General features: G+C 39.0%; 1 long non-coding RNA gene across 1 annotated transcript; it reads left to right on the forward strand.

Moving 5' to 3' along the window:
• Window positions 1–946: 946 nt before the first annotated feature.
• On the forward strand, window positions 947–6410 carry LOC310640945. The gene is made up of 2 exons (XR_014492632.1): window positions 947–1033; window positions 5712–6410. It is a non-coding gene; the product is annotated as an uncharacterized lncRNA (long non-coding RNA).
• The last annotated feature ends 7231 nt before the right edge of the window (window positions 6411–13641 follow it).

Below are 13641 nucleotides of genomic sequence, written 5' to 3' on the forward strand. Positions count from 1 at the left end.
GTCCATTCTTGGCCTTATTACTTTAATCTTGTACTCTGCTGGGTCTGGTGGGATGGGCAGAAAACATCAGGAAGAGACATTCTCACAAATCACCTAGCCTCATTTTATGCAGGAATCAGCATCTTGAATTGGACCTTGATGTGTGATATAGGCACATTGTGCTGCAGCCATTCTTGCAAATGACTTCACATTCTGGACAACTCAAAACTTTCAATGCTTTTCAAGGGTAGTACCATGTACAGCACATTGCAATAGTCCAGTGAGTCCATTGCAACAATGTATTTACTGTGAGAGATGGTACCCACAAAGGGAGAGGGGAAGGAAGGGGTCATTACAATAAAGTGATGAGGAGGGAGAGACAAGAGAAAGAACAGCCCAAAGCTGAACAGGAAGAGAAGAAGATTAGTCACTCTCTAAACATTCCCAGAATCTTTCTAATACACTGTTCTAATAATGGTGTTTAGTCTAGCAAGATTCTGTGTATTATTTATAAGCAGGTAAATAAGGGACGCAGTGGCTCAGTGGGTTAGGATGCTGAGCTTGTCGATCAGAAGGTCGGCAGTTTGGCGGGTTGAATCCCGAGTGCCGCGTAACAGAGTGAGTGCCTGTTACTCATCCCAGCTTCTGCCAACCTAGCAGTTTGAAAACACATAAAAATGCAAGTAGAAAAATAGGGACCACTACGGTGGGAAGGTAACAGCATTTTGTGCACCTTTGGCGTCTAGTCATGCCAGCCACATGACCACGGAGACATCCTCGGAAAAGCGCTGGCTCTTTGGCTTTGAAACGGAGATGAGCACCAGCCCCTAGAGTCGGAAACGACTAGCATGCATGTGCAGGGGAACCTTTACCTTTAAATAACTGAACTCTGGCTGAATTGTTCTGCATTGTTCTTGGGCTTAGCCTGACATTATTTATTTATTATATAATAAATATGGTAACAAATGTACTTCAGTGGAGAGGCTATTCCAAAATCAACTCCAGAAAAGGCACATTCAAAATGGGTGCATTCAGTATCTGTGGTCATTCAAAGGTGAACATTTTTTTATTGAAAAGTTTTACAATACATTTTATTTTTAACAAAACAAAACAAAACCCCTCCCAGCCCCCTCCCCTCTCCCCAACCCTCCCCAACACCTCCCTCCCTTCCCCCTCCCCCCTCCCCGACTTCCCAGAGCTAAATACAGGGTATAAGAATACAAACAATCATAATCTACCTTATGCAAACAACAATAAACTATTAAATCTATCGCACTTTAACTCTTATAAAATAACTACAAGCAATATAAATATCACATCAATATTTATTCAAATGCTAGATGAAACTTTTTAGTCAGTCCCATATTTATTCTGGATATAATCAATCCATTTTTTCCACTCCACAATATATCTCTGTTGCGAATGGTCTTTCAAATACGCTGAAATCTTTGCCATTTCCGCTAGGTTGGAAACTTTCAAAGTCCATTCTTCTATAGTCGGCAGTTCTTCCTTCTTCCAATATTGCCTTACTAAAAGTCTTGCTGCCGTAATTAAATTCAACATCAACTTAGTGTCCACAACAGTACTATCAGTAATAATGCCCAATAAAAACAATTGCGGACAAAACTTTATCCTTTTCTTGAATATCTTTTGCATGTTCCACCAGATTCTAATCCAAAAAGCTTTAACCTTTTTACAGGTCCACCATATATGAAAATACGTTGCATCTTCACCACCACACCTCCAACATTTAGGCTGGCAGTTCGGATACATACTTGCTATTTTTTAAGGATCTAAGTGCCACCTATCCCCTTCATGGATTACTGCCTTGTCGTGGCGAAGGGGCTTGCGTAATTCAATGAAGCTATGAGCTATGCCGTGCAGGGCCACCCAAGACGGACAGGTCATAGCTGAGAGTTCTGACAAAACGTGATCCACTGGAGAAGGAAATGGCAACCCACTCCAGTATCTTTGCCATGAAAACCCTATGGACAGTACCAAAAGGCAAAACGATATGACGCTGGAAGATGAGCCCCTCAGGTCGGAAGGCGTCCAATATGCTACTGGGGAAGAGCAGAGGGCTAGTACTAGTAGCGCCAGAAAGAATGAAGCGACTGGGCCAAAGCCGAAAGGACGCTCAGCTGTGGATATGTCTGGTGGTGAAAGGAAAGTCCGATGCTGTAAAGAGTTTTTCTCCATAGGAACCTGGAATGTAAGATCCATGAATCAAGGAAAGCTGGACGTGGTCAAACAAGAGATGACAAGACTGAACATCGACATCTTAGGTATCAGCGAACTAAAATGGACAGGAATGGGTGAATTTAATTCAGATGACCATCAGGTATACTACTGCGGGCAAGAATCCCTCAGAAGAAATGGAGTAGCCTTCATAGTCAATAAAAGAGTAGGAAAATCAATACTGGGATACAATCCTCAAAATGACAGAATGATCTCAGTTCGAATCCAAGGCAAACCATTCAATATCACAGTAGTCCAGGTCTATGCCCCAACCACCAGTGCTGAAGAGGATGAAATTGACCGGTTCTATGAAGCCCTACAGCACCTTATAGAAGTAACACCAAAAAATGATGTCCTTATCATCATGGGGGATTGGAATGCTAAAGTAGGAAGCCAAAAGATAACTGGAATAACAGGCAAGTTTGGCCTTGGAGTACAAAATGAAGCAGGGCACAGGCTGATAGAATTTTGTCAAGAGAATACGATGGTCATAGCAAACACTCTTTTCCAACAACCCAAGAGACGGCTCTACACATGGACATCACCAGACGGTCAACACAGAAATCAGATTGACTATATGCTCTGCAGCCAAAGATGGAGAAGCTCTATACAGTCGGTAAAAACAAGACCAGGAGCTGACTGTGGCTCAGACCATGAGCTTCTCCTTGCAAAGTTTAGGCTTAAACTGAAGAAAGTAGGGAAAAGCACTAGGCCACTCAGGTATGAATTAAATCATATCCCTGTTGAATATACAGTAGAGGTGACAAATAGATTTAAGGAATTAGATCTGATAGACAGAGTGCCTGAAGAACTATGGACAGAGGTTCGCGACATTGTACAACAGGTAGCAACCAAAACCATCCCAAAGAAAAAGAAATGCAAGAAAGCAAAATGGCTGTCTGAGGAAGCTTTGCAAATAGCTGAGGAAAGGAGGGAAGTGAAAGGCAAGGGAGAAAAACATAGATATGCCCAATTGAATGCAGAATTCCAGAGAATAGCTAGAAGAGATAAGAATGCCTTCTTAAATGAACAGTGCAAAGAAATAGAAGAAAACAATAGAATAGGGAGGACCAGAGATCTTTTCAAGAAAATTGGAGAGATGAAGGGAACGTTTCATGCAAAAATGGGCATGATAAAGGACCAAAATGGCAGGGACCTAACAGAGGCAGAAGAGATTAAGAAGAGGTGGCAAAATTACACAGAAGAACTATACAAGAATGAGCTTAATGTCCCAGATAATCACAATGAGGTGGTCACTGACCTCGAGCCAGACATCCTAGAATGTGAGGTGAAGTGGGCCTTAGAAAAGCTGAGCAACAACAAAGCTAGTGGAGGTGACAGTATTCCAGCTGAGCTATTCAAAATCTTAAAAGACAGTGCAGTAAAAGTGCTACACTCAATTTGCCAGCAAATTTGGAAAACTCAACAGTGGCCACAGGATTGGAAAAGATCAGTTTACATTCCAATTCCAAAGAAAGGCAGTGCCAAAGAATGTTCAAACTATCGCACCATTGCACTCATTTCTCATGCTAGTAAAGTCATGCTTAAAATCCTACAAGCTAGACTTCAGCAGTATGTGGATCGAGAACTACCAGAAGTACAGGCAGGATTTCGAAGAGGCAGAGGAACTAGAGATCAAATTGCCAACATACGCTGGATCATGGAAAAAGCTAGGGAGTTCCAGAAAAACATCTACTTCTGCTTCATTGACTATGCTAAAGCCTTTGATTGTGTGGATCATAACAAACTGTGGCAAGTTCTTAAAGAGATGGGAGTACCAGACCATCTTATTTGTCTCTTGAGAAACCTATATGCGGGTCAAGAAGCAACAGTGAGAACTGGACACGGAACCACTGATTGGTTCAAAATTGGGAAAGGAGTCCGGCAAGGCTGTATACTGTCGCCCTGCCTATTTAACCTATATGCAGAGCACATCATGAGAAAGGCAGGGCTAGATGAATCAAAAGTTGGAATTAAGATTGCCGGAAGAAATATCAACAACCTAAGATACGCAGATGATACCACTCTAATGGCAGAAAGTGAAGAAGAACTAAAGAGCCTCTTGTTGCGGGTGAAGAAGGAGAGTGCAAAACTTGGGTTGAAACTTAACATTAAGAAAACCAAGATCATGGCATCTGGCCCTCTCAATTCTTGGCAAATAGATGGGGAAGAAATGGAGGTAGTGACAGATTTTATTTTCCTGGGCTCCAAGATCACTGCAGATGGGGACTGTAGCCAAGAAATTAAAAGACGCTTGCTCCTGGGGAGGAAAGCCATGGCAAATCTAGACAGCACACTAAAAAGCAGAGACATCACCCTGTCAACAAAAGTGCGTATAGTCAAGGCTATGGTCTTCCCAGTTGCAATGTATGGCAGTGAAAGTTGGACCATAAGAAAGGCTGAGCGCCAAAGAATTGAGGCCTTTGAACTATGGTGCTGGAGAAGACTCCTGCGAGTCCCTTGGACTGCAAGGCGATCAAACCGGTCAGTCCTAGAGGAGATCAATCCTAACTGCTCTTTAGAAGGCCAGATCCTGAAGCTAAAACTCAAATACTTTGGCCACCTAATGAGAAGGAAGGACTCACTGGAGAAGAGCCTAATGCTGGGAAAGATCGAGGGCAATAGAAGAAGGGGACGACAGAGAATGAGGTGGCTGGATGGAGTCACTGAAGCAGTAGGTGTGAGCTTAAATGGACTCCAGAAGATGGTAGAAGACAGGAAGGCCTGGAGGAATGTTGTCCATAGGGTCGCGATGGGTCGGACACGACTTCGCAGCTAACAACAACAAAAGTGCCACCTATAAAACATTTTATAAAAGTTATCTCTTAAATTTTGAGCTTGCGTAAATTTTACATTTCTTACCCAAATCTTTTCCCAAGTATCCATTGTAATAACTTCTTGAAAATTCTGAGCCCACTTTATCATACAATCTTTAACAAGTTCTGTCTCTGAATCAATTTCTATCAATGCAAGATATATCCTTTTAATATGTGCTTGACTTTGATCTCTAATTTGCTTTACCAAATTTCCATCAGTCATTGAAAAACCAATTTTCTGATCTTCTTTCCACCTGGCCTGTAATTGTCCATACTGAAACCAAGTTTGTACAATCTTTTCTTCTCTTAAGATATTATACGGCTTCAAATGCCATACATTCCTTTCCAAACTTAAAATTTCCTTATATGTAGTCACATCATGTTTAAACCCAACACTTATATTTTCTATTGCGTGTTTCGGTATTGCCCATATAGGTATCTTATAATTTCACTTATGTCTATACTTTTTCCAAACTCGCAACAGAGCATGTCTTAAAATCTTGAACACATTATCCACCTTCTTATCATACAATAAATATGCATGCCAACCAAATAACAAATCATGGCATTCAAGATTTAATAATCTCACTTGTGTTAAATTAATCCAATCACTTATCGCTGACAAGGCAGCAGCTTCATAATATAGTTTAAGATTAGGCATTTTAAGACCACCCAAAGGTGAACTTGATAGGCAGTTTAGTGTAGCGATTAATGCTAGAAACTAGAAGAGTATGAGTTATAGTCCTGTGATAGGCACAAAACTAGCTATGTGACCTTAAGCTAAGTCACTTTTTCTCAGCTTTAGGAAGGAATGGCAAACCATTTCTGAAAACCATAGCCAAGACAACTGCAGGAACTTTTAAGAATTGGACATGATAGAACAGAAGGACATGATAGAACAGGAGTGACCTTAGGAGTTTGTGTATTTATTTATCAAATCTGTATGCAGTGTAATCACAATACCTATAGTGGTTCACAAGACAAAGAAATAATAAAATAAAATAAAAAAATAAAATAAAATAAAATAAAATAAAATAAAATAAAATAAAATAAAATAAAATAAAAAAATAAAATAAAATAAAATAAAATAAAATAAAATAAAATAAAATAAAATAAAATAAATAAAATAAAATAAATAAAATAATAAAATAAAATAAAATAAAATAAAATAAAATAAATAAAATAAAATAAAAAAATAAAATAAAATAAAATAAAATAAAATAAATAAAATAAATAAAATAAAATAAAATAAAATAATAAAATAAAATAATAAAATAAAATAAAATAATAAAATAAAATAAAATAAAATAATAAAATGAAATAAAATGAAATAAAATGAAATAAAATGAAATGAAATGAAATGAAATGAAATGAAATGAAATGAAATAAGGCAGATAAAACTTTGCATGATATATGACATCCAAAACCAAAATCTGGGAAAAAAATCTTGTCTTCAGCAGACAATGTGGAGACAACAAGAACATGGAACACATAGACTCTCTTGTTTGAAAAGCATTTGAAAGTAATTTCAAAATGAATGAGTCTAGTGCTATAAATGTTAGGAACTGATCGATTGTGATATGACATTATTCTAAGCCTGATTTGGTCTTCTTTTTCATACCTTATCCAACAGCTATCTCCCTACTCATTGGAATATCATTGGAATATTTTGATCACCAGACTGTTGATATCAGCAAGAAAATTCTGTTCAAGGATTCTGAAAGAAGTTGAAATACATTTTTCACTATTTAGGATTTCATGCTTAAAGAATTATCCAGGCAAAATTCCAGGATTTCCCTCAGATTTATGCAAAGATCATAACTATCCAGTGCACAGGAATGGATCCTTCTTATCTTCTAATTATATATCAACCATCCTTCGCCTAGGCCTTAAATATGGTTACTTCACTGACACATTCATGTAGTTTTATTGGCAACAATTTGGTGGTGATTTGCCATTGTCCTTTTCCAATCTAACTTATAGCTCAGATATTCCTGGATTCTCATTCATGTAATAATCCAATTTGATACTGCTCAAATTTATCAAGTTAGAAGAGAAAAATAGATGAAGAAGAAAGACTAAGCGAGCCTTTCTAATATGTCCCTCATTCTCTGTAGTGGTCAAGTGACACATCATTGAAAAGATACACTCTGGATAATGGCTATCATTTTACAGCATGGAACACCATTTAGTTTGGAAGAAAATTAATTGCATTTGGAAAGAAAACAAGTTTTCTGAATTTCTATCCCCCTTTTCCCTTGGCAACAATGATAATCAAAGCTCATTTTCATTTCCATAATAAAATGGGTGTTTGTGTAGTAATGCATGGAGTTACAGAGATGGGCAAAGAAATGTGTGCATCTGTCTTTCTCTCTACCCATCAACTCTATTTCTTCTTTACTGTACATCTGTTGCCAGTGACGAAGTCCCATAAACATTTTCAGCCACTGCCAAGTGTTTCAGGAAGGGTGGTCAGCACATCTGAAGCACATTTACCATCTGCTCACTCTTTGTGTACTAAAGAGCCCCTAGAGTAAGTCATCCAGTTATTTACTATCTGATACTTGAATTTGAGACTATCTCACACTCACTGAGTAGAGAAAGAAATTATGTTGAATTATCTGAAGAAGAACACAAAATAAAGATAGGTCAATGGTCTTCATCCAAGCCTTCTGAAAAATGTCTTTTTTAGCATTGTTTTATATAATTGATATTTCATGCATGGACACTTTTGAGCACTTTTGCTCAATAGGCAAATCTGTTGTAATTTGAGATCAATTTCATTTTCAGGGCTGGGAAAACTGAGGATTGGGGAAAAGAAGCATCCTCTTAACTTTTGCAATACTTGCTATTCTTGGTGCATAAGAAGAGACACAGAGGACATGTAACTAGAAAAAGTTCCACAGCTTTTGTTTAATGGAAATAAGGTGTAATAGAGTCATGACAGTACTGTATTGTAGGAGTACGGTCAACTAAAGTTTGAGGGAAAGCTTCTAATTTTAAAGCTGAACAATTAGCCTTGTGCTTTAAAGTATGTCCAAAGTGGTGCAAAGGAAGGTCCCAATATGATGTTCTTCCACCGTGAAGATATTAAAGATAGAATAATAAAATAATAGAATTTAAAGGGACCTTGGAGGTCTTCTAGTCCAACCCTCTGCTCAAGCAGGAAACCCTATATTATTTCAGACAAATGATTGTCCAACCTCTTCTTAAAAACCTCCAGTAATGAAACACCCACAATTTCTGATGGCAAGTTGTTCCACTGGTTAATTGTTGTCACTGTCAGGAAATGTTTCCTTAGTTCTAGGTTGGATCTGTCCTTGATTAGTTTCCATCTATTGTTTTTTGTTCTGCCTTCTGACACTTTGGAAAACAACAAAGACAAACCAGCTTTATGAAAATAATAAGCATTATTTTGTACAGTGTTAATATTCAAATGTGCCAATGTCAATGACTCTCCTGTTCTACACTGAGACTTTTTATTATATAAAGACCATGATGATGTTAGGGAGAGCCCATCACTTATACTTCTCCTATTGTTGCTCCTAGAAGCCTGCAATTTCTCTTTTGTTCAGTTCACATATCAGCAGCTTAGGAGTTCGGAAGGGTGAATGGCTTCTGTACTAATTATAGTAAAATCAGTGGGTTTTTCTATGATGGACTAACAATTTTTTCTCTTTGTTTTCTATACAAAAAATATATATGTAGAGCTGTGATAGAACAGACTAATATATTGAATATTTGTAAACATATTTTAAATACATTTATGCCAGACAGTAGAATTTAAGAGTGACAAGGTTATAGGAGACTGTCTAATAATAATAATATAATTAGAAGAAATGATATTCTTTTTATATAAAAAAAGAAATGCTGGTTTGGAAAGGAAAACTTTATAGTAAATATGGAGAGAGAGAGCGTTAGCAGACAGGCTACTCCATTCTTTATCCTTAAATTTCAACCAGTACTTAGAAATTCATTGCTGAAATTCAGCCATTTGTACCACTGAATTTTGGCAACATTACCTGTGTTCCTGCCAACTGTTTATCCTGGCTATATGTTTATCCCAAAATGCCCTAAGTCAATTCAATATCCAGAGAGCTTCCATATGACCACTTCAGGAATAAATCAATATTATTTAATTTAATTTTAATTTAATTTAATAATATTTATATACCGCCCTTCTCCCTGAGGACTCAGGGCGGTTCACAGGGCAGAATAAAATACTAAATACAAACATTAAAAAGAGATTAAATGATTGCCCAAGTTAAAACAATTGGAATACAATTCTAAAAACCCCAAGATAAAATTAAGACACCAAAAATAAAACAACCCCACCAATCCCCATCAGGCTAGGCCGGCTTGTACAAACAGAAACGTCTTGAGATCGCGACGAAAGGAGCGAAAATCGGGCGCCATCCGGAGCTCTACCGGTAGCTGATTCCACAGCTCCGGAGCGCCCACAGAGAAGGATCTCCCCCTGGGGGCCACCAATCGACATTCTCTGATTGGTGGCACCCTGAGGAGGCCCTCTCTGTGGGAACACAGAGGGCGCAGGGAGCTTGATGCTGGCAGCAGATGTTCCCTAAGGTACTCCGGCCCCATGCCATGGAGGGCTTTGAACACCGTTACCAGTACCTTGAATCTCACCCGGAAGACAACTGGCAACCAATGCAGCTCACGGAGCAGAGGTGTAACGTGGGAGTATCGGGAGACTCCCAACACAACTCTCGCGGCTGCATTCTGTACCAGTTGGAGCTTCCAGGTGGTCCTCAAGGGCAGCCCCATGTAGAGAGCGTTGCAGTAGTCCAGACGAGAGGACACGAGCGCATGAGTGACCGTGCACAAATCATCCTGGCTAAGATAGGGCCGCAACTGGCGCACCAGGCGAACCTGGGCGAAGGCCCCCCTAGTCACAGCTCCTATATGGTCTTCCAAGGTGAGCCGTGAATCTAGGAGGACTCCCAAGTTGCGAGCCCTATCTACGGGGGGTAATAGTTCACCCCCCATAGCCAGAGGTGGAATGTCCGAATAAACCCGGGATGAAGGTATGCAAAGCCACTAAGTCTTGTTGGGGTTGAGTTGAAGTCTGTTCCTCCCCATCCAGACCCGAACCGCCTCCAGGCAACGGGACATCACGTTGAGGGCATCACTGGGGTGGTTTGGGGTCGAAAGGAAAAGTTGGGTATCATCAGCGTACTGATGATACCCAACTCCAAAGCCACGAATGATCTCACCCAGCGGTTTCATGTAGATGTTGAACAGGAGAGGCGAGAGGACCGACCCCTGAGGAACTCCACAAATGAGAGACCTCGCGGTCGACCTCTGCCCTCCTGCCAACACCGACTGCGAACGTCCCTGGAGATAGGAGGAGAACCACTGTAAGACTGTGCCTCCCACTCCCAGCCCCCTGAGACGCCGCAGCAAGATACCATGGTCGATGGTATCGAAAGCCGCCGAGAGGTCTAATAGGACTAGAACAGAGGAATATCCCCTGTCCCGAGCCCTCCAGAGATCATTCACCAGCGCGACCAATGCCGTCTCCGTGCTGTGCCCGGGCCTGAAACCCGATTGGTACGGGTCTAGATAATCCGCTTCATCCAGGACCAGAGGGAGCTGATGCGCCACCACACTCTCAACAACCTTCGCAAGAAAGCGAAGGTTGGAGACAGGACGAAAGTTGTTCAATACAGCTGGGTCCAAGGCAGGCTTCTTGAGGAGAGGCCTCACCACCGCCTCCTATGCTATGAACATTGTTCTTTTTCAATTACAATGCTAGTAAGGCTTTTTGGTGCTTAGTAATATCAATCAAAGAAATATAAAACATTAAAATTCAGTAATATGTTCTTAATAGATGTTCTTAATTCTGATGTTCAGCTACTATCTGTTTGACTTGAGCCATCATTATGCAAAAATATTTCTGAAGATATTTGGGGTTATTTATTGTTCTGCATGTGGTTTTTTTTCCCCATTGGCAAGAGAGAAGCCTAAGCTGCAGATAATTACTGAGTTCCACTTAAACATTTTCTGTGAAAAGCAAGCACTTTTGATCTATCTTTTGTTACGAAGCAACATATAGTTGTAGATGATGTAGACGCAGAGAACAGTAATGCCTGTTCTATCATTAAAATGTTAATTTAAACATGAAAAATGCTGTATATCAGAAAAAATAGCATCCATGTAGTCCAGATGTTTGTATCTTATTCACTGTTGAATAGGTATCCAAAGAAAAACCACAAGGAAGACATGGGATCATAGCCTTACCAATAGGGAAATTTTATTTCATTTTATACAATTGTCACAAGTCATAATGACACATTCACTGAGAAAAGGCTTCAGTAGATAAGATGCCCCTGAGTCATCTTAAAATACTTGTTCCTAAGCAAGAGTTAGTTTTACCTCTACCTCTCTACTGTAATATTAATATACCATGGATCTATTATATGGAATAATGTTTATTTAAATTAATTAGTAATTAAATAATTGAAATAAAATATTTCAGAAAGTTCCAATTTTCTTTCATCAAGAATAAAATAATGACTCCAATACAGTAAATAATGTGGTTTTTTTTCTATTTTTGTCCTTAGCTATAAAAGAAATAGAAAACACTTCTTTGATTCACATCTTGTCTAAAATCCATTGTCTAATAGTGCTTGTTAGAAGATTAGAAATGGTGGAGGATTTCAAAGGTAGAGTCCACGGTCGTCCAAATTTTAGGTCTCAGTTTTCTATCTGTTATTCTATCTATTACTGGCAGTTTGAAGTAGATTTTTTTTAAATAAAAAAAGGTTACCTCCTATCAGAAACAAGATTTGTCAAATAATTGAGTAACTGAGCTCATGTCACCAGGAAATTGAGTGCTGCTGTCTGCAATTACATTCAATTGGTTAGTTAGCTCTGAGCAGCGAAGAAGCCAGACTTCTTATTACTCCTGGAGTTATTAATTATCAGTTATGGGGTGGGAAGAGTTTCCTTAACTTAAGGAATAGAACTCACACTCTCTAACAGGAAGAAATTGTGGCAATGGCAGTTCAGTGAATTAGTACTGGTATTACCAGATATGACTGAAAATCCAGATGATCACTATCCCAAAGGTGCTCTTTTCAAGAGGCATTCGGACTTCCTTTCTTTTTCCTTGAATGGCTGGTTGTCCACCATTCCATCAGAACTGAAGAACCTGTTCAAGGAAAAACAAAGAAAGTCCAGTTGCCTCTTGAAAAAGCACCTTTTGGACAACCATGACCTGGATGATTGAGAATCTCCATAGACAGATGATCATTTGATGATAGGAAATCCAACTTACACATAGGTGGACTCATGACATAAAAACCCATACAAATCCTATCCACCCAACCCATGTCAACAGCAGCAGCACAATCAGATCAGCCTCTTGATTGGCTCCATCTCCATTTGTGGTCCCAGGCTCACTGACAAAATCATGTTTTTAGGGCCTTTCATAAAAGCAACAGGGTAGGGTACAACCATAATTTGGGAGAAAATGATGATCTATAGAGTAGAGAATATTTTTTTTGTTATCCCACCAGAAGTTGATCCCTGATCAATGGGACCCATAACATGCCTTGTCTCCTTCTCTTAGTGGACCAAGGGAATGTCTAGGGAAGAGACAGTCCTTCAAAGCCATGTATGATTTTATAGCAGAGTACAACCACACTTGCTAGGAGGAGAAGGAGGAAGAAAAGGAGGAGGAGGGGAGGAGGAGGAGGAGGAAGAGGAGGAGGAGGAGGAGGACCATCAGCTGCCTGAAGGTCACAAGGCTATCTCTGTTCCTGCTTTAACTGTATTTACACTAGTACTGGAGAACTACAGGTCTCTTGGTTTGAAATAGATATATCCATCAGAACTGATGCCATGTTCAACTTCCCGTTTTACCAATCCTAAAAAGAAAATATTAACATTTTTAAGATAAAAATTTCAGATTCAATTTCAAATCTTTTTAAAGAGGTCCAGATCATACAGTCCCAATTTTCCAAAAGAGGAGAATCTTTGGAAAAAGAAAATGGCATCAGTTTGGCATTAGTTTAATTCTCAATGTTTCATCATGGAATTTTAGGAAGCTTAGTTACATGAGACAAGGTGTCAGTGTTTCCAGCTTCCAAGGAAATGGCTATTTAAATATTGTTATGGATTCTTATCTTCTGAAGTTTTATTAAAGAAACCCAAATTCAGAATAGTTATTTGGACACCACATCACTTGTTTAAATTTCTTCTGGTACCAATATATCTCCTTTCCCCTATCCTACCCTTTAAATTAATAGCCCAGAAAGCAGATTGAATGGGACACCCTAATTATTGAATGGAATTCTTTTTTTTAATTGTTTGCTTAGTTACACTGCTAAACCATTGATTTTGATGGAATTTTCAAATAGTGACCCATTTATTGAATTAAATCCCTCTAGGTTTCATCTTGTCTAATCAAATGTGTCAACTGGGCCATCTCAGCAAGTTTTATCATCTTCACCAACCATTCTTCCATTGTAGGTATTGCCAAAGCTTTCCATATTTCTATATACAATAGTCTCACTTCAGTTACATACGGTACATACTACTCAAAATCTTGTGTCTATATCATACTTTGTAACCTCCAATTGGG

The sequence above is a fragment of the Vipera ursinii genome (assembly GCF_947247035.1).
Source record: "Vipera ursinii genome assembly, chromosome: 5".
In the NCBI taxonomy this organism is placed as follows: Eukaryota; Metazoa; Chordata; class Lepidosauria; order Squamata; family Viperidae; genus Vipera; species Vipera ursinii.